Raw genomic sequence first — 9,908 nt, 5'->3', positions numbered from 1 at the left:
TTTCAAAAACGAATATGAACTTTGTATCACTCCTAAAAACTCTTGTCGTATTGAAGTTATTTCTATTTTTTGTTATTTTTAAATACACTGTAAGGCGATAATTATAGTACAAAAATTTTATTTTTCAGAAAAGTGTTTCCGAAAGTACCAAAAACGATTATGAACTTGAAAATTTGTTTACTCCTAAAAACTCTTGTCGTATTGAAGTTATTTCTAATTTTTTACGTTATATTTTTGTTATTTACCACTATAAACTAGATTTAATAAGCGATTAATTAAATCATTAATCCAATCTGTAAATAACTAAATATATTAATTTAAATCAAAATTTTAATTGTATTCTATTAATATATCTACATCCCTAAACTTAGTAATTGCGAAGCATTTCTGGATCTGTTAGTTGCTTACAATAAAGATCTTACTTGAATATTTCTGATGTGATGTCCACTGTATCCGAAGACCACGAGGTATTGCACAAGACTAACTCAGCCAGTGGTAACTGTATGAACAAGGTTGGTGATTTCAGCGCTATTGATATACATATATATATATACAAAGGTTCAGGAACACTTAGTGGTGAATGGAAGATAAGAATATTTGTTCTGTTATTATATTACAAGAATCTAAAAGTATAAATCTTGAACACTAATAATAGTGAATTTTTTTTTTTAACAAACATTGCATCTACGTTTTCCCCTTAAAGCAAATATTAATTTTACACTATATTTCATATTATCTTACTTATTTGATTAATCTTATTTATTTTAATGAAGTGGTATTTGAAATATTATCTTATATTTTCTGATTATACTTTGTTACGAAGTATGGGCCAACCAAAAACGAGAGTACCTGCTTCTCCAAATAATTGTAATATCCAGTGAACAAAAAAATCTAAAGAAACTCAGATAGAGTGTAGCTTATAATAGTACAAGAGCCAAAATTAGAGAAAAAAGGCAGTTATTTCACCCCAATTTTTTATTACTTTAATGAAAACTATGTATAATTACTAGTCAAAATTGATGAGTCTGCCAAGTATAGGTAGGTGGTATAAAAAATGGTGGCTATTTCAAAAAATTAATTTTTCATTCGAAGCTCTGTATCTTCAAAGTTACCAACATTGTCCAATAGTTCCCGTGATATAGATTTTTAAATTTCAACATTTCAAGTCCAAATAGACATATATACGTCCAATAGTTCCTGTGATATTGCTTTTTAAATTGCAACATTTCATAAAGAATATACTGAAAAATCAGCAGTTAGCAGTGAGTTTATTTTGAAAAATCTATATCTCAGAAATCATAAGACGTAAAGATGTCTGCATGCACTCACATTAAAGCTAATTAAATGTACTATAAAGTAGTTAAGTACGTTTATCTTCGTAGGAGTAATAGTTTTCATGATATTCAACAAAATAAATTTACAAAATGTAAATTACTAGTTGTTCGAATATAATTTTTGAAAATAGAGATTTTGCATTGCATGAAATGTTGCAATTTAAAGAGCTATATCTCGAGAACTATGGAACGAACATTGCTCTATTAGGGCTCATTTTAAAATAATTTACTCTACTTGTTGGTAATTTTAAATATATAGAGCTCCGAATGAAAAATTAATTCTTTTTAATGTTGTCTTATTATATTAGCACTCCAATTAAAACTAATGTATGTTCTATAAAGTAGTTTATGACGTTTATCATCGTAGGAGCTGTAGTTATTATGATTTTTTTAAAAAAATTATCCCAACAACTAGAAATTAACAATTAATTAAAGTGAATTTATTTGATTAAATATCATAAAAACTACTACTTGTACAGCGCATGCTCCGTACTCCTTTCGGGCCGTCAGCGGTGGTTTTGGAACAGAAATATTAGATTTTATACCTTTATGGGTAAGAAAAACTATTTTCAAATGAAAGAAAACTCCTCAAACGATTCATATTATATCTTCTGTTCTAATTTTTTTTCGTGCAGTAATTGTGTCCTAAGCCACTCATAAGTTTCGTGTAGATCGCTGGAATCCTGTTGAAGTTATTACAACTTTTATGATTTACAAACAAATCATAAGGAGATTATATTTGCCGTTGATAGCTGTTAATAAGAAAACTAGTAATACAAAAATATTGACCGATTTTTTGTTTATAATTTATGTATTGTTATTTACAACTGTATAAAAATATATACAACAAGTAAATTTGCTGTAGGTGATATAATGACGTGATACAAATATGTGGAAAATCTATCCATTTCTAGAACTCCAATAACATTTCTAGAGAAGTTCTCGAGGCCATCTTCTTTTCAGACGCCTAAAAGGATTATTAGGTAATGAAGGAGAAACCAGGTTAGAAACGAGTAGGTTTGGGTGGTTGGAAAGTTTATCTTGGAAGGATTGGTATCTGGTTCTGGCCAAATGGCAACATATGGAACATAGAGGTCTTGACTTGATTTTTGACAAAGTAAGGAGCACTAAGGATTTTACGAAGGATTCCGGACTGTAAGGATTGGATTCGGGAGGAATTCGACGGTTTAGTGAAGCCCTACGGCTCAACTCCGTATGTCCAGATAGGCCTTATAATAAGACAAGTAGATCAGTCTTTTGTAATGGATTGGAAGTTTAGATCGTTTGTCTAGTAAGTGCTGTAATAGTCGGAATCGACTAACAATTTATTGTTTTTTCAGTTTTGTATTCCATGTCAGTCGTTTGTCCAGATGTAGTCCTAAGTAACGGATCTATTCGACAGGAATAAGTGGGGTATTATTTAAGGATACTGTGGGGCTGGAGGTCATGGGTTTATGTGTAGTGTTATGTGAAGGGTAAAAGTGATTTGGTGGGGTTTACTGGAATTTATTTTTGAGTTTTGGCGAGTAGCTCAGAAAGTAAACACATATATTACTGATACCATTAAATGATTTAATATTCACAAAAAATAACCAAACCCTTACCGGGATTTAAGTAAAGTAGCCCAACAAATTCTTTATTAGTCAATTAATCAATAGTATTATGATTATAAATGCAGAAATTTTTTAAAGATTATGATGTTAATGAATACTCCTTTTGTTATAGCCTCATATCCTCATCTTCGGAGAATGAAAGAGATACCTGAACTTTATTCAACATTTGTTTTCGCAGGAGTGGCGGGTTCCGACCATATGGAACTTAGTTAGCTGATATCGCACTCCATCTGACCGTAACTTACATACATAGAAATTCTAATAATTTTTCTTTCTATTTTTGTTATTAATAGCTATTGATAATTAAAACGTTCTATTTGCGAGTTTTTTATATAATATTTTATAATAACTTCAACATGACCTATACCAATCTTCATGGAACTTATGAGTGATTTAGGACAAAATTTACTGCACGAAATAGAACCAAACGTAACCTGCGTAAATAAATTAGAACAGGAGATATATATGAATCGTTTGAGGAGTTTTCATTCATATAAAAATACTTATTTTTCCCCGTAAAGGTGTAAAATATAAAATTTATTAATATGGACTATATTCCCCAACCCAAGGCCATTATCCATAGTCAAAATTATTCCCAAACCTCAAAAGCCACCAGAATATCCACCTTCCTACCGCCCTATCTCTCTTTTACCTGGGCAAAATCCTTGAGAAACTCATCTTGAAAAAGCCGGCACCCCATTTAGATTCCAATCCCATAATCCCAGATCATCAGTTTGGATTCCAAACATCCCATTCCACTATCCAGCAATGTCATCGTGGGGTTGATATTGTCTTGTCTGCGTTAAAGCGCAGAATATACTGCTCGGGAGTCTTTCTTGTTGTAGAACAGGCTTCTGATCGAGTCTGGCACCCAGGACTGCTACTTCCTCAATGTCTCTCTTCCTCAATCTGCTGGTGTACCTCAGGGTAGTATCCTTGGTCCCATCCTTTATACAGTTTCTACAGCTGACATCCCAACCAATACTAATACTATCCTCACCACGTATACCGATGACACATGTCTATTGTCAGTGAATAATGACCCTTCCATTGTGTCACAAACCCTCCAATCCCAAATCACCACCCTTGAAGAGTTGTGCCGAAACTGGAAGATTAGAATAAATTCTAATAAATCCCACCAAATCACATTTGTCCTTCGTCGTAATCCCATGACTTTTTTGCCCCACAATATCCTTTAATAATACCCCACTTATTTCTGTCGAACAGATCCGTTACTTAGGAATATATCTGGACAAACGACGTGGAATCCCCATACAAGACTGAAAAGACAGGAAACTGCTCTGGATTCCGACTATTACAATATTTACTAGACAAACGGTCTACATTTCTAATCCGTTACAAAAGACTGATCTACATAAGCATAATAAGACCAGTTGGAACATATCTGGATATACCGTATCCAATCCTTATAGGCCAAAATCCATCGTAAAATCCTTAACGCTCCTCACTTCCAAATCCTGTCGCAAATCAAGTATTCCAGATTTGGACAGAACCAGATACCAATCCTTTCATGATAAACTTCCTAACCACCCAAATCCACTTTTCTCTGGCTTCTCCTTCAATAATCTCCCTAGGCGTCTGAAAAGAAGATGTCCCGAGATCTTCTCTAGTAAAGAGTGCTATCAATGGGTAGATTCTCCACATGTTTGTATCACGTCATTTTATATCTAATAGAAAATTTACTAGTTGTATAATTGTACACAGTTGTAAATAACAATAAATAAATTATAAAAAAAAAATAACAAAAAAGGTTCATTGAAATAGCTGATCCCACGTCCGTAGATTAGATTAGATTTTTATTCAGGGCGATCAACATCTAGGTTATTAGACCCTTTTTACTTTGTTTATCTTCTGGTCTTTGACATTTGATAGTTGAATGTAGACTATTTCCTTTTTACACTGGTCGATATTGGTGGATTATATTTTAGTATAAAGTTGAGTTTCTTTCAGAAATTTTATTATTTTGTCTATGGGTTCTGCTGAGTCTTTAAGGCCAATTCTCTTGTACGAGGAATTTTATTATTTTCGAAGGCTTGGTGAAATGATGAGCATTCTTCAACAGAATGTATATAAGATAATGTTTCAAATATCACTTAATAGTTTATCTTATAAATAAATATGATAAAATGAAATATGGAGTATAATTAATATTTACTTTAAAGAGAATATGTTAATGTCAATGTGTGTTCGAAAAAAAAGCAGAGCAAATAGTCTTATCTCCTTAAGTATTCTCAAATCGTTTTATATATATCGGTAGCGCCGAGATTATCATCCTTGATGGTTTTCTACACTTACTGGCAGAATTAGTCTTGGGCAATATCTAGTGTCCTCCAGATATGGTGGACGTCACAGCAGCAATATTTTAGCAAGATGTTTATTGTACATAATAATACGTTTACTAGGGCATGATAGTCATTTGATCTCTATATTTACTAACTAGCTTTATCCCGCGTGCATTGATCGATTATTTAATGATTATGATATGTACAGCTGATTAAATTGTGAGTGAAATTGAGTTCAATTGTGTTTTATTACTTTGTTACATTATAATATATTTTTTCTCCATTAGTCTAAATTTATAACTACTTAATAAACTATATAAATTGTTTGCTTCGTTCAACATAACACCGCTGTTCCACCTGAAAAAATAACCCGCGGCGTTATAACTCTTTTTCAATATTGCATATTGTCAAAATCAAAATTTTGAAACTTAAAAATTGTATTTCTGAAAATATTGAAGAACTCGTGACCATTCCCTATATGTTTGAGGCTTTTAAGAGATTTGCTGCAAAGAGCTTGCTTCGAATAAAAAAAGCACAATGAAAGTGATTAATACATTGTATCTGCAATAAAAGCGACGAGAAATGAGATTGAGGAATTATGAAGATTAATAGTGTAACAACTAATATTGAAAAACTGATCGTGTGTAATAAATAACATTGTACAGATAAGCAGCTTTGTGACAATGGTGATGTTATTAGATATGGAATTATGTAATGTGTTTGCAATAACAGGTGCTGAATCTAAGATAAAGAATAGGTCCACTAAATCTAGGTACTGGAGCCCTGGTTGGTCGAAACAGACAAAGACCCTAAGACCTTTTTATTGAGATTATCTGCTGGCATATTTTCACTTCACAACTATACGTAACCTTGTTTACCAGTCTAGTACTCGTCTAAATAAGCGATATTAGATCTTTTCCTTCGCACTCTAACAAAACTTCTATTCATCTCAGTCCTTGGCATTTCTTAATAGACGCACCACGGAACCCTACATCACTGAATTCACAAACCTTCTGGCTTCGAAGGTTACAACATTAATTAAATACATTATATCAAAGCCCGACTGAACACAACACTGTATGATCCTAAAAAGAGGAGATTTTATTTTCAAGGGATCGAAAAATGTTATGTCCTTAACTATGGTGTTTCTGATCTGTACTACATTCCACTTATCCCATACGATTTGATTATAGCGGCCGAAACCATAGTTCATGTAATTGTTTATGCTATAAACTGTTTTAAAATATGTTTTATTTGTTAGAATTTTGTCAAAAGAAGCTTAAGATTTCTTTAAAGGATTCGTTCAAAAAATGATCGAGTCCAGAACCAGTTCGAATGTAACGAAAAGCGACTTCTTAAACTACATCGTGAAATTAAACCAAAAGTTGATAGACGAAAATAAACCAGGTTGATAAATAATAATAATAATAATCTTTATTTATTCTGGGATTGAACCCTTTAGATTAATGTACAGGCGTCAAAATTAGGCTTCAGAGCCTTAGAGGGAAATACAAAATAATAATGGAATTATAAAACATCATACACTATAATAAAATAATGAATTTAAAAAGATAAAAATGAACAAAAATAATTAACAGTATATATGAAATAAGAATAGAATAAATAAAGTAGAATCATATGTCATATCATGAAATATAAGATGACAAACACTTCTGATAATAAGTAATAGAAAAAAAATCAAATATAATTAAACTAAAACTAATAAATGGAAAGGTACAATTTCTGCTAATGTACATATTTACAAGAATAAACAAAAATCTGAGACATTGAGTACAGAAATATATACCTTGTTTGAAACTTTCAATTGTTATTCTTCCAGAATTTGGTGGACAGAAGGTGGTCGAAGACACGGGATTTGAAGGTTGGAAGGGTATTAGAACTACGAATGAAAGAGGGAATAGAATTCCATAGGGATGAGGATTTAAATTGAAGGATATCATTGATGTACGATGGACGGCGGGATTGGATAACTTGGTAGAGGAAGGAAGCAAGAAAATATTTACGACGGAAGGAGGGCTTCAATTCTTCATAAAATCGGAAGACAGAGGCGTCCCTGGGAACCCCAAAGATGAATCGTACAAAGCAATTAATTAAACGTTTTAAATATTTTAATTATATTTAAATATTAGATACAAAATATTGTTAAAAAAATTATTATTGTCATTTTTTGTTTAGCCTATACATATCTAGAATTGGCAGGACACTGCTTGTCTTTTTATGCTGACACAACAGAGACTTCGTCAAACCAGTTGGCCTTCCTACTCCTCGATTTGGCCGCCCATCAGGACGTCCAGGACAAGTTGCGGAAAAATATTTTTGCAATTTCGAAATGTCCGACAGATTTCAATCTAGAAAAATCAATTATTTAAATATGGTGGTTAACGGTAAGTGCATTAAAATCTAAAATCATTTATATTAATGAATGAAATAAACAAGATAAAAAAATAACCATCTCAATTTAATTCCGAGACATTCACCAGTATGCAATTGATTAATATGTATTTATTTAATTAGGTTGTATTATTATTTTTTTCTTAGCCTATACAAATCTAGAATTGGCAGGACATTGCATGTAATTTTATTCTGACACAACCAAGACTTCTTCGAATTAAATGGCATTCATACTCTTCGATATGGTCGTCCATCAGCCCAGGACAAGTTGCGGAAAGAAATTTCTTCAATTTAGAAATGAGCGAAAGATTTCGATCTAGAAAAAATCAATTCCATTAATTACTTAAATATGGTGGTTAACGGTAAGTTACTCTAATCCAATATCATATATTTTAAGGCGTCCGCATCAAAAAACACAAGGTGTAATAATCATTGGTCAAAACAATTTTCTAATAGAGGGCCTAGCAAAAGTTCCAAATGCACAAACTCAAAGTAATCGTAAAACCATGAAATAGGTTTCATAACAAAATAATTTAATTGAGAGAGTTTCACCAATATCCATTTGAATAATATGTATATTTATTTGATTTGATTGTATAAAAAATACTTAAACAATCTTTTTATATTTGTTTTAAAGGATAGTTTGCCGCACGTTAAAAGGGCTCGTACATAAGTAATTAGTAAGGCGCGTTAGGATCTCAAATAATATAGGAACATAAGTAGTATTAATATAACAATATTGAACCCAAAACTACCAAATCAATTTTGACTCATTCCTCTCAGCTACGCTTCGGTCTACCTCTGGGACGTTTATGTAGATATAAATGCCCACCCCATATCATCGTCAGCAGGCGGAACCTGAAAAGCCGACATTACCGCTCCAGAGACCCAGCAGTCAAGAAGACCTTCAACTCGATCACCACCTAGATCAAGGATCTCCTGCGCCAGTGGAAGACTGCGATCTGGCATGACCGCCTGAAGGCGTTACATTGCGATTAACAGAAATTTTGGAAGCTCACCAAGGCAGCAACCAAGAAGACCTCAGCCGTCGCCTGCATGACATGTACCGCCTCATGACCCCCGCTGAGCAAGCCGAGGCATTGGGCAAGTGCGGACTGGGGCTTTGCTTTCAATATCACCCACGGCCCGTGAGAACATCTATACGTTTGTCTCACCAAAACAGCTGAAGCCTACCTGTCTTAGACTACTGATTTCCAGTTTGCTGCAGCTCTTTCACATCCTTGTTCATTTTGTCTATCCATGTGGTTTTTGACCTGTGACAGTCTCTTGTCAAAGATAGTGGCATTCATTGTTGTGTAGAGATGGATTGCTTCGAGACACATGCACCGCCTATATTAACATGCGTGCCTTCATATCATGAGATACTGGCTGATCAGTCTCCGCAAGCAGTTCTTCTTCGCTTAGGTTAAGGCTCTGACCCCAGATGGGTCCAGTAATTATATGGAAGATTTCCCTATCAAATCTCTAATCTATTTCCAAGAATCTTACCCAATCGACCTTCCCGGCTTTATAAAACGGAGTTATAAACAAACCCAAGGTATGTTAGAAGATATTAAAATAGATGGGACTGGTATACCGAACAAAAAAGAAGTTTTAATAGCAAAATTCATTTATTTAACAATTTAAAGCTGAATGCATATGGGCTATCACATTATTTAGTGAAATGTGATTAATATTAGGTGGTTTTTATCACTTCAATGAACTCCTAATTTCACATTTACTACTAATTCTATCGATGGAATTTATCAATTTTGCAGTGTGAACGTTTCTAAATTTAACAATAATCCATTTGTTGGAACTGAATAGTTTAAACTCGTCAAAGATGAAGTATCCAACCTCGAAAACAATTTCAATGATGGAATCCATCAATTGATTAAAACTATTGCATTCAACAGTAGATTGGTTTTTAAAATCAACACTGATTCCATCGATAAAATTTATCACATAGACATTGGGAAAGAAAATTTAGAGTACCAGTAATGTTGTCAATGAAATTTATCAATCGATTAAGGCTGTCTAAATTTAACGCTGATTGCATGGATGGAGTCCATAGTTATGGTAGCAATTCCTGCTGACTCTACAACTCCGAGCCACCTCCCTCCACAGCTCCTATATATACCCCCATCAATCCCAAGCTTGTTAGATCTGTACTAGTAATAGTTGTAGCATGTCGTAATGTTCATTGTACTATTTGTTTACCAATAAAGTTTTTTTTCACTTTATCT

At 33.0% G+C, this 9,908-nt stretch overlaps 1 protein-coding gene across 2 annotated transcripts in view; it reads right to left on the bottom strand.

Moving 5' to 3' along the window:
• Window positions 1–571, bottom strand: part of LOC106691458 (cytochrome P450 3A25) — a 20,230-nt gene extending 19,659 nt beyond the window's left edge. For both annotated transcript variants that reach the window (XM_014437232.3, XM_014437235.3), the window contains exon 1: window positions 423–571. The gene's annotated coding sequence lies outside the window, so the exon portion shown is untranslated. The remainder of the gene's footprint in view (window positions 1–422) is intronic.
• Window positions 572–9,908: the final 9,337 nt, after the last annotated feature.

The sequence above is a fragment of the Halyomorpha halys genome, unplaced genomic scaffold (genome assembly GCF_000696795.3).
Source record: "Halyomorpha halys isolate HHAL.00 unplaced genomic scaffold, Hhal_1.1 Scaffold2362.1, whole genome shotgun sequence".
Lineage (NCBI taxonomy): Eukaryota > Metazoa > Arthropoda > Insecta > Hemiptera > Pentatomidae > Halyomorpha > Halyomorpha halys.
This window is presented reverse-complemented; position numbering and strand designations above follow the sequence as displayed.